The sequence below is a fragment of the Lissotriton helveticus genome, chromosome 8, assembly GCF_964261635.1.
Source record: "Lissotriton helveticus chromosome 8, aLisHel1.1, whole genome shotgun sequence".
In the NCBI taxonomy this organism is placed as follows: domain Eukaryota; kingdom Metazoa; phylum Chordata; class Amphibia; order Caudata; family Salamandridae; genus Lissotriton; species Lissotriton helveticus.
The window spans coordinates 1,697,759,969-1,697,772,505 of NC_136069.1; the positions used below are offsets into that span (position 1 = coordinate 1,697,759,969).

Sequence of the window (12,537 nt, forward strand, 5' to 3'; positions counted from 1 at the left end):
TTGTGACACACTCCAGCAAAGCTTCACTTTTGCGCTTACAGATACGTCAGAAATACTGACGTATCTGTAACTCCTTGCTACATGATGTGTCATACTGTAAATATGACGCATCATAATTGTCGCAAGGAGGGCGCAATGAAAAGTGACACATCGCTATTTTCGCGCAGCGATTAATCACTTTTCATAAATGAGGGCCCAAGTAACACACTGCTGTGTCATGTCTTTCATCATTCCTGCATGAATGTGGGGATGAAAGTAGGGACAGTGATTTTCCTTACGTTAATGATGCTCATCTGGTGGGATGCCAGTCACTGTGTGCTACATTGCCTATTGTGTCCCGGGTGCCATGGACAATGCAACAGGGACACATGCATTAGTCACTTCTTGTACGGACATGAACTGAAACATGCCCAGAATCCCAGAGTCATTGTTGAAAGCCCTGTGCTGGTCCGGCTTACGGCAGGCCAGACCACTCCGTTAATGCTCTGAGGGGGGCCCACATAGCTACCTGTTGCAAGCATACTCGTTGGTGATGTGCAGGTCACTGGTCTAGTTGTCAGCATGTCAGGGCCACTCCCTGAGGGCAGGTCTGCACACACACCACACCCATCCAGCACAGGTGTCACAGGCCATGTGATCCCTCAATGTTAAGGGACTGACAACGTCGCATTCCCCTCTGCCGGTGGTGACTGAATGACGGACGCTCCATGGGGCTCAATCATAAAGGGCCCATGATGTGCTGCGCATAGGGTTGGTGGCACCTGAGGCCTTGCGGCCGCCACAAGCCTACTGCCATGTGGCGCTGACTGGCGTAGCACAGGGTTAGTGACACCTGAGGCCTTGCGGCCGACACAGGCCTACCACCATGTGGCGCTGACTGGCGTAGCACAGGGTTAGTGACACCTGAGGCCTTGCGGCCGACACAGGCCTACCACCATGTGGCGCTGACTGGCGTTGCTCAGGGTTGGTGGCACACTTAATTGCTGAGCGGGTGTGCAGCCTGCGATGATGATGTGTGCACTGATGTGTTCTCCGCCATTGATGACTAAGGACTCAGCGTCATGTGTGGGACCTGCTGGGCTGTGGGGCTGGCAAGCATGATGTGGACAATGCCATGGTGGCATGTCCTGGGCCTGGAGCTGGCACAGGCATGCGGTGTGCCAACTGATGAACAAACTGGTGTGCGCAGGGGTGGCAATGTCTCTCTCTCTCCCTTCATTTATTTCTCTCTAACTTTCTCGTCCTTCCCTCTCTCTCTCTCTCTCACTCTCTCTCCCTTCCTTTCCTTCCCTCTCTTTCCATCTCGGGCTCACTTTCCTTCTCTGTTTCTCTGTGTTTCCCTCCTTTAATGTGAGCATGACACACGTCTTGATTTTGTGCTTTCTTTTCCAGGCTGTGTTGTCGAGATTGTCCCTGGCGTACCCGACAGGAGTCTTCCGCATTGGTGGATTGTGTTGTGTTTCAATAAAGTTTTTGGTTGTTACTTCAGAGCTGTGTGACTGTTTCTCGTTTTTCTGCCCACACATGTGTGTATTTATTTTGTCACTGTGCGTCATCGTGCATTTGTTGTGGCTCTTGTGTCATGCACGGTATTTGTATGTCCGAGGGGGAGGGCCAGGGGAGCCTGGGGTGGTTGCGGGGGTGTGTTGGCCCTCACGGGTATTCGCGTTGCATGATCATTGTCTGCATGGCATCTGCGGGTCTTCAGGTGTGGCTCTTGGCTGGGCTCCCTTTCATGCTGTAGTCGTCCTGCTTAACAGCAGCAGTAGGCAGGTGTTAATTCCCTGCTGTTACTGCTGCCTATCGCCTGTTTATGGTTCGCTTCGCAGATCTGACAGTTCGTTGTGAATGTGATGTTGTGGTTTTTTCATGTGTTTTTGCACGGTAACGCCCACTCTGCATCTCATTAGGGTTAGTTGATGGTGTCCACCATGAAGATACATTTTGGGGCAGTTATTGCGGGTATTCAGGCTATGTCTGCAGTTTGCACCAGCTTGTGAATGGGGTGTAAAATCTATCTCCACTTTTGATGCGTTACAGTGGGGATAATTCGGAGTTGAGTCCTTGTGAATATCCCCCATAAATGGAAACCTGAAGATTCCCGTGCATGGCACCTGCTTAACTGAAACAAAAACAAGCTATATTACTAACGCTAATGGGGGAAAGTATTAATAAGTAAAGGGGAATAGAGTAGAGGGGTTGGTATACAGTGCAACCACTTTATTTGTGAAATTAATATTTGTCTTTCTGACTTTATCACCAGTGCGCATTTGGTCCTCTCACGCATAACTGAATTAAGCTGAGTAATACAAAGTCTGCTCAAGTCCACTTAAAGTTAACCCGGGGGGGGGAGGAGCCAAGCAGGCATCCGAAATGGCCGCATAGTCGCTCGGCTCAGCGAGCCCTTTCGCCCCACACGTCTATCCTGCCGAATATCCTGACCCACGGAGGCATACTTTGATTAAGGAAAGAAAACGAGCACCTACCATTTGCTTCCGGAGCTCCTACGTGCCGCCGATCCTGGGAATTACCCCCCACTGCTTTGCGGCCCACGCGATGGTGAGACTGGGGCGTTGATTAGGCGGGGCCTCCGGCCGCAGCTGCAGCACCAACGGCCGTTGATGGCGGCGGGGAGCCTTGCCGGTGGGGGCCGATGATATGAAGGACCGCTGCCAGCGGTGAAAACCCGAGCCGCTTGACGGGGACCCTTGAGGGGCAGTGTGGTGGCGCGGGATCGGAGGGGGCGCTTGACTCCTGCCCCCTCCCCAAATTTTGTTGGCCGGGCATAGCCAGGGATTGCCCCCGACATAGGCGGGCGACTCCCGGGGCCCGGCGGGTCTTTAGCCTTTTGGTGGCTCTCCTTTCTGGACCCTGCCCCACAGTTCGTTTGCCCTGGGGACGCTTCCCACGGTGCCCTCACAGTAAGGCCTGGTCCCTGAATATGGTGAAGAGGGACGGTGCCGATTGGATTAAGATGGCGGCTGGTGCCCTTCTTCTCGGCTCACGTCCAGGTCGGGCGGCTGTTGCAAGGATGGGACCGGGATGCTCGCAACGTACGACGGAGTTCACACCCCGGGACGTGTTGGCTGCCTTAACAGTTTTGCACGAGACCATTGATTGTCATGCCCGAGACCTGGGTGCAAGGATGGATGCCATTGCTGTTTCGCCATCTATGGAGGCCACGGTCCTATTCCAGGGGTCGGCCGATGAACTTGCTGCTGTCTCCATGGAGGAGGTTTCGGATCCTCGGGGGCACCTTGGGCCGCTTGGAGACCGGGCTCATGTGCCCGTGCGGACCGTCTTGATTGCTTGTATGGCTGTATCCTTGGGACACATGTCCGGCTGGCGGCTGGGGGTGGAGCGCTGTTTTCCTCCTTGGACTGGCCTGGGTGTGTCGCGGCGGTGGCCGGACTGTTTGACTCTCCTCTCCTGGATGATGTTATTATTTGCCAGCTTTGGGAAGTTCATGGGACCGGCGTTGTTGTTGCCTGATCTTTACTATCTATATTTGGATGGATTTGGATTACTATGCTCTTTTATGGCTTCGCCCCATCCGGGCCCATCCATTCTGTTTGGACCCTCAAGACTGTGATTCACATTGATTAATGAGAGGACTTCGGGCGGTATTACTGCCAGACAGGGTCAGGGATGAGGTGGCCTATAACCTATTTGCTTTATTACTGACAGACGGTACAGTGGGTATCTTCGATCGATATTTCATTGTTTTTGTGCTCGGGACTTGTTATTCTTCCTTATGGTATTGTTTCCTTTTTGGGATTTTCGTAGTGTAGGGGTGAAGGGCGGGGCCGGGCGGCGCGATGAGGGCCCTCCTCCGCTTATTTTTTCTTCCCTTTCCCTATCTTTCTATATTTCGGGTTCTATTAGGGTGACAGGCACGCGGCTGGGGGGTAGGCCATGGCCTTCTGCGGGTGTGCAGGGTGGGGGGTTGCGGGATGGGTGTTGGATTAGTATTTGTTTCTATGGCCCTTTAGTCTTTCTTCTCTTTTAGTGTCGTTGTTGCCCATGTCCCTTGCGGTGTGTTTGGAATTGAAGGGTGGGGTTTCGACTTGTTACACGATGGGGTTGTGCTTCCACTTCTTCTGTTATGTATATTTTATCCCCTGTTGCCACCCCCCCGTATTGCTACTGTTCCAAATATCCTGATTCGCACACTATCGCGGGACTGGGTGTGACTGTGCGGCACTTCTTCTTAGTTCTTTATTTGAAAATGAACCTTTTACATCCTGACTCAAGCTGTTGTGTCCGCTTCCAAATTCTGTACTGTTATTGTATTATCCTGTGCTCCGAACTGTTGCCACTATGCGCATTGCTTGCAATGTTTTGACTTTTCTAGCGGCCGGCCGTGATGGTTGTAGGCCCATCCCTGTAATCACATGTGCTACAAATAAAGGTTCACAAAAAAAAAAAAAAAAAAGTTCACCCGGAACGGTGAATGAGATATTGAACGGGAGCCAAGGACACGAATGGATGGTGAAGAGTTCAACGATGGGGACTCGTATTCAAAATGTTATTAAAGTGTTTCAAGGTGAAATGTGAAAGCTTATGAGAACTAAATTTATGAATACAAATTAAGGGGATGGGTTTGTGAACAATAGTTGAACTGAATTTAATGACATGGTGTGATGGAGCTTCCACCCCTTGCCTGACCAATCGTATTTCATATTTTACGATATTGAAACTTTAGTGGGTGGAACATGAAGAACGAAAGGTATAATTAAGATAGCTTTAGTTAGTTAGACACAGATGCTGTGAGTCGTCGATGCTGAATTGCTGCGAGAGAAGTATGCTGGATGCTGATGCTGGGGGAGATGCTGTTGAGGAGCCGAATGCAGAACCTGTTATTCATATTGTAAATATCTCATTTAATTCATTGCGCTATTTTTAAAAGTGGGTTTGACCCTATTCCTACAAGCTTTCTTCTGCTATTTGCATTTATGCTCCCTTGGCATTTTAAATAAGCGAGCCCCTTAACAACCCTCCTAACTACAAGTGCTCTTCTCGAGCCTATTTTATATATTGCTCGCTTGTTTGTGGTTAGCTGGTAGATTGCGCATTGTGAAGGAGGAGGGGGCTGCTAAGAGCGAGTGGGAGAGAGAGGAGAGCTGTCAGCCGCCGCGCTGCCATTGGGTAAAGGGCCGACGCGTCATACACGGAGCCGCGCTCTGATTGGGCGAAGCTCCGTGTGTTGTGCGAGGTCTGAAACTCTGTGCAAGTCAAGAAGGAGAGCCGCGCTCTCATTAGGCGAGGCTCCGGCGAGGCCTCTGTGTATTATTCTTATGCTTTTGTACTTCCTCGGCCTGTGTGTACTTGACCTGCTCGCCTTGCTCGACGAAGGGGGCGCGCTGTGATTAGTTGAGGTCCCGGCGCGTCATACAAAGGTCGCGCACCCATTGGCCATTGACACGCAGCGTCATACAAGGGCCGCGACCTTATTGGTTGAGGAGGCGAGGCGAGGTTTCCCATTGTATTGCAGGTCCCGAGTGTCACGGAGGAGCTGGGTGTGACGTGTGCAGTCACATGAGAGGAGCCGCGACCTGATTGGTCAAAGCTTCGTGTAGATAGGCTTTCTTTTCTCCTTTGCAAGGGAGTGTTGGTGAGCGTAGTGGAATCGCGCTAGAAGAGTTAAAATTTCGATTAGGGGAGAGCTGGCTTGGTTAGGTTTATTTTTTTTATTCCTCAAAAAGAGGCTTGCTGTGTCCTGATTGGTTAGAGACACTGCAGTGTCATAGATAGGTCGCGACCGGATTGGTCGAGACTTGGTGAGCATTCTTATCATTCTGGTTGGTTGAGCATTGTGTAGCCACACGCTGATTGGCTGAAACACTTGTGCTGATGCACATTGTTTACTTTTTGTTGAAAATTTAGTTTTTCTACGTTACTAATGCCCAAAGCTTCTTTTTTTATTAATTATTTTAGATATTTGCTAATAATTAGTGAATAAATATAGCAGATATATTAGGATAATAGCCTCAAAGGTAATTAAAGTAAGGACATTAATTATTAAATTAGTACAATACTAGGTAAAATAATTGCTTAGAGTTGCAAATAAAGTTATAGTATTTACAGCACTGTATATTAGGAAAGTCATTAAAGTCCTTGATAAAACAACATTGTGTTACAAACATGAGTTATTGGGTTGATTATAAGAAAAAGCCTACATGGTTTCAAAAAGTAAAAAATTATTTTAAACCTGACAAGAAAATTGAGACACGTGGTGGTAAATTACTTCATAAGTACAAAACACCTGCAGCCTATATGGAAGGCGAATATGGTTATCATACTGTAATTTGGTTTGATAATTGGATGCATTATACCAAAAATGATGGTGTACTAGCCTGGCCAGAAGATGGGTCATTTAATATGAAAGTTTTACAAAATCTAAGAAAAAAAATGATGGATCTTGTGCCAAAGCCAAGACCTACACAATTTGAAGCTTTAGTTGAATGGGAGGTTGAGATGATGGAACTTGAACGAGAAAGCAAGTGTTCAGCATCTAAATATTCAAAATATGTTGTAAATAGGGAAACACATGAGGAAAAAGTGAGAAACTGGAGAAAGGCAGACATGTATGATGGTCTGTATCCAGTAAGAATAATGATTACTGAAGATTTAGAACAAAAGACAGCTGGAAGAAGAATTGATGAGGAATTAGATGATGCAGTTTTAGAAGATATTTATGCTACTGAACCTAAACCGCCACCTTATCAAGCAGGTTTTCAATCTACCCGGAGAGTTTCTACAGAAACTTCTCCAAGTGCACCTCCTAGAGAAGTTGAGGAAGGTTCTCCCAGATTTTTAAAATTACCTGAAAGGGTAGGCTCAGTAAATAATTGTAGTACACCTAAAAGAAGCAGAGTTGCTCATCAAGAAAATAATTCTGTGAGAAATCAGGAAAGATTACCAGCTGATCAAGAAATTTCTAGTTACAATAAAGCAAAGCAAGATTTAATTGAACAATTGACAAAAGGTATGGAAGCAGTTACAGTACCAGTAACTATTGGTCCTGTGGTACCAGTTTTTGATCATGGAGATAATAGACAAACAGCCTTAACAGTTCCATTAAATGCAGAAATTCAAAAGGTTGCTGAAAAATTTTATTCAGAACTTTCAGAGATTCAAAGAGAAAAATCTATGATGCCAAATTTAACCTTACATGGAAGTTTGTCAAGTTCGCAAACACCAACTGTGGCAGATTCAGGTTTGTCAGAGAAAAGCTTAAACAGAACAGAATTATTTCAAAATGGAATGTCACCTGAAGCTCCTGATTATAAAAAGCTTGATGTAGCTAAATTAAAAGCTGATTTGGAGGAATTAATCATTGGCACAATTGGTACTGATAATTTGAAGTTGTATCAGGATGATGAACTGTTGTTTATTTGCAAAAGTATTCAGTGGAAAACTAAAAACAGGTATGAACAACTGGAAGAAATGGCTGCTGAGTTAGAAATTGATTTGAGCAAACAAAAACATTTACAGAAACATTACAGGGTGGATTTCTCTGAGAGAGACATTGACAATTTAAATGCTGCTGGAAAAATAACACATATAAGGGAATTAATAAGTTTTCTCAGAAAATTAGGTGAATTAGGTAAATGGAGAATAAAATGGTCAAAGAAAGAACAGGATAAAGGACTAAGAAATGATGTAGTTCCTGAATTTCCAATGAGAGAAATAGCTGGAGGTGGGTATGTACATGTTCCTTGGTCTAGACAGGATATTCTCCTGTTTACTAATGATTTTCCACGTTTGAGGGAAAAGCCAGTTGAGTGGTATCGACAGGTAGACAGATTTATAAAAGTATCAAAAGTTCTGTGGATTGATCTGGATGGATTCTTTGACATTGTTGTCCCATCAGATCTCTGGACAGAATGCAAGATTTCTATAGATTGGCCTAAAGAAGAACCTCCCCGAGACCCAGTTACAGGTGCCCCAGCAAAAGATGTCATGGACATTTATAATAAAGTAATTTACTGGTTGAAAGGGAAAATTCCTCCAAAAGAAGTGGACTGGGTTAAAATAGACAGAACAAATCAAGAACCAAAAGAATCAGTTCATTCATTTTATGAAAGGTTACTGTTAGTTTTTAAACAGTACAGTGGCTATGAAAAATTAAGTGAAAAAGACATGAGCCACTTTATATACAGGTTTGTATATGGCCTGAGACCTGAAATTGGTGACATGATTAGAAATGGAATTGTTTGTTGGCAATCATTATCAGTTGATGACATCCTGAGAAAAGCAAAATATTGCAGTGATGAGATAGATGCAAGGCAAAAGAGTCTCAAGGAGAAGGCAATGTGGGCACAAGTGAAGGTAGCTGAGCAACAACAACAACAACAGTTAGGCTCTATGCAACAGGGAAAGTTCAAAGGTAATTTTAATAACAGTAAGCCAAAATTTTATGTAAATATTGATGAGCTAAAACAAAAGCTCCCATGTTTTAATTGCGGCAAAATTGGACACTGGAAGCGCGAGTGTAAAAACCCGCCCAGAAATTTTAAAAATAATTCATTAAATCCACAGGTGCAGTGTGAGTTAAATCCGCAGCAACAGCAACAGCTACAACAGCAGTTAAATGAATTCAGTCAACAGCGACAGCTACAGCGACAGGGAGTAAACCAGCAGAGCCAGATACAGCAAAGCCAGTTTCAGCAACAGAATCAGGTACAGCAGAATCAAATTCAACAGAGTCAGTTACGTCAAGCACCATTCCCTGGTAGTGCTAACACACAGAGATTTTCTCCTGAAACAGGTTTCTGTGGAAATAATTCGGTTAAAAATGTGTCAAAAGTTAACATGACAAGTGCTTCTCAATTTTGGTTAAAAGACAAAGAGGTGAGTGATTCATCAGAGGATTACTCATGACGGTGCCTGAGAGAGGAGGAAGAGTGTGTGCTTGGACCCACTCTTGAGGTAGATCAGTCTGGTCCATTTGTTAATGGTAAAGTAAATGATAAAGATATCACTTTCCTTGTGGACACAGGTGCTACCCGTTCTACTGTTAGATCAGTAGAAATAGAAAACCTTCCTCTCTCGGGTGAAACCATTCAAGTTGTAGGTGTAGCTAATCAGCAAATTAAAACTAGCTTGACTGATCCAGTAAAGGTGGAGATAGGCAATTACAAAGATAAACATAGATTTCTAGTTTGTGACAGCAGTCCTGTGAATCTGTTGGGTCGTGATATATTATGCAAAATGAATTGCAGAATATATTGCTCACCGGAAGGTATTGAAATGCAAACAGCAGAAGAAGATGGGCTTTATAAATGGACTATGCTAATGGTTGAAGAAGAAAAAACACCAATACTTCCTGTATTTGATAAAAATGATTTGCCAGAAGAGCTCAAAGAGCCAGTTAATCCAGCAATTTGGGACCTAACAGGAAATGATATGGGTCTTATGAAAAATATTGATCCAGTAAAGATCACTGTTAAACAGGGAATTGATTTTCCAAATGTTCCTCAATACAAAATGAAGGCAGAGACAATTGAGGGTGTCATTCCTGTGATTGAAAAATTCATAAGTCAAGGTGTGTTAAAAGAAATTGAGAGCAGCCCATGTAATTCACCAATTATGGGTATTAAAAAACAAATGGAACATACAGAATTGTTCAGGATTTGAGAAAAATTAACCAGATAGTTGTCCCATGCTGTCCCATTGTTCCAAACCCTGCAGTAATTCTTTACCAGATTCCACATGATGCAGAATGGTACACGGTCATAGACCTGTGTAATGCCTTCTTTACTGTTCCCTTACACCCAGAAAGCCAGCAAATTTTTGCTTTCAGGTTCCAAAATAGAATCCTAGCATGGTGTCGTATCCCTCAAGGGTATACTGAGAGTCCATCTATCTTTAATCAATTGTTAAAGAAATCCCTGGAAGATCTAGTGTTGCCAGGTAATTCCACATTGGTGCAGTACATTGACGATTTGCTTGTGGCAGCCAAAACACGAGAAAATTGTGTTACTGATACCATTACCTTGTTAAATCGTTTGGCAGATGAGGGACATAAAGTGTCACCTGCAAAATTGCAATTTTGTAAACAAGAAGTGAAATATCTTGGTCACAGAATTGCAAAGGGAACCAGAAAAGTGACAGATGAGAGAATCAAAATGATTCGAGCAATACAACCACCGACAACACAAAGACAGGTGAGAATGTTTCTAGGAATGGTTGGTTACTGTCGACAATGGATTAGTGGATTTTCAGTCATTGCAAAACCACTTCAGAGATTAACAAAGGCAGATATAAAAGATCCAATCAAACTGTCAAAAATTGAGCTGGAAGCCTTTGAGCAGTTAAAAAAGAGCTTATGTGAAGCTCCTGCTCTGGGAATGCCAGACTATGAGAAGGAATTTGAACTCTACTGTAGTGAAAGAGAAGGTTGTTCATTATCAGTGCTAATTCAGAGGCATGGAAACTTGAGAAAACCAATTGCATATTTTTCAGCAGTTCTGGATCCTGTTGCAAAAGCTTTGCCAGGTTGCTTAAAAGCAGTGGCCGCAACAAGTGTAAGTCTTGAGCAAAGTGAGGGTATCATTATGGGATTTCCTGTAAAGGTATATGTTCCTCATTCAGTTGAGATTCTCCTTACCAGGAGTAGAACTCAACATTTAACAAGTAGCAGACTGACAAAATATGAAAAAACAATTTTGGGTTCAGACAATGTGTCAATTGTAAGGTGTGTGAACTTGAACCCTTCCACATTATTACCTGATGGAGCTATTACTGAGGTAAGTAATGAGGATGACATTGATCATGAATGCCTAGATGTTGTAGATTACTGCACAAAACCAAGACAGGACATAAAAGATGTTCCATTACCTGAATCAGACATAATATATTTTGTTGATGGATCTTGTTTGAGAAATGATGAAGGGATTCTGAGAGCAGCATACTCAGCGTGCACAGTCTCAGATGTTATTGAAGGTTCACCTTTGGATGGAATTCGTTCCGCTCAAATTGCAGAATTAATTGGTTTAATTCGAGCCTGTGAAAAAGCAGTTGGTAAAAGAGTAACCATAGTGACTGATAGTCAATATGGTTATGGTGTCGTTCATGATTATGGACAACTGTGGTCCAATAGAGGTTACTTAACCTCTGCAGGAACTCCAATCAGAAATGCGAAATTGATTAAAAGATTGATTGATGGCATTCAGTTACCAGAACAAATTGCTGTAGTGAAATGCTCAGCTCATAAAAAGGGTGATGATTACATTACCAAAGGAAATGCTTTCGCAGATGAAATGGCAAAATATTGTGCCAGAAACAATTACGCAATCAATCGGGAAAAAGACGAAAGTCACACAATGAATTCTCTCATGCTAATTTCTGTAGTTGAGACATGGCAGGAAGTAAAAGACTTACAAGATGAGGCAAGTGAGGAAGAGAAAAACACATGGTTAAAAGGTGATTGCAGACCAAGAGAGGAAGATGGAATTTGGGTACACAAAGATGGAAGAGTTGTAATGCCAGACAGCATGATTGCTGATATGGCACGATTATGTCATGGTCCAGGACATATGGGTAAAGAATCCATGATTAGATTATTTAGAGAAACATGGTTCAATGTAAAATTTAGAACAATTGCAGAGTCACTTTGCCAGAGATGTTTGACCTGCCAACAGATGAATCCCAACAGAAAAATTAGTGACAAGGATTGAAATTGTTAGAAATTAGTTGAGGATTTATTTCCTGGCATAAGGCTGAAGAAAATCTGTTAGGTAAATTTTTATTTCCTGGCAAAAGGCTGAAGAAATTTTTGTTAGGTGACTTTAGGTCGAAGAAAAACTGTTTAGTTGGAAAAACACATGTTAGTGACACAAGGTTGAAGAAAAACTGTTTAGGGCTTTATTTAAAAAAAAAAAAAAAAATTTAAAAGGGGGATATAGTTTGTAGTCTACTCACATTTGACATTTTACAATTTTTGTTAATTTTTTTTTTAGAATGCCTAGATCAGATACCTCTAGGTATTCAATCTTTAAGAGGTGTTGTAAAATGACCACAATTTGTGTGATATTATCTATACTACTATTATAAAGAGAGAACTTGCACCTTTTGGCCAGGTAAACTCGGGAACCACAGCACCAATCACAACACCCAATACAGCGTTGGAAAGGGCAGTTGCAGCAGAAGGACATAGGCTATGCAGACACCCACCATATACATTTAAAATGTAAAAGAACCGTGCCAGCAAAGTAGTCCCTTGTGGGCGTGTCTGCATTGTGCTGTGGGTGTGTGCTGGGGGCGTGACAATCGCTGGGGGCATTCCGTCACGATTGTTGTTTTTCCTTCCCAGGTTCTATACATTCCTGCTACCTTTAAATAGTAATTCATTGGTGGTCCCATTCTCTTAGAACCACCCCAAGCACAGTTATGGGCAAAAATACAACTAAAAGGCCCTGCAAAGCATTATGGGATAAGCTTAGCATAATTTTAATGTTTTTGAATTTTACTCATCAGGGACATCTTGGGACGACGAGGTGAACTGCAGCTTGATGTATAATATTTTAAATG

General features: G+C 43.5%; 1 long non-coding RNA gene across 1 annotated transcript in view; it reads left to right on the forward strand.

Annotated features, from left to right (window-relative positions):
• LOC144772144 (uncharacterized) overlaps positions 1-12,537 on the forward strand; it is an 84,099-nt gene that overhangs the window by 66,821 nt on the left and 4,741 nt on the right. The window contains exon 2 of the long non-coding RNA XR_013599670.1: positions 8,545-8,685. This is a non-coding gene — a long non-coding RNA (uncharacterized LOC144772144). The remainder of the gene's footprint in view (positions 1-8,544; positions 8,686-12,537) is intronic.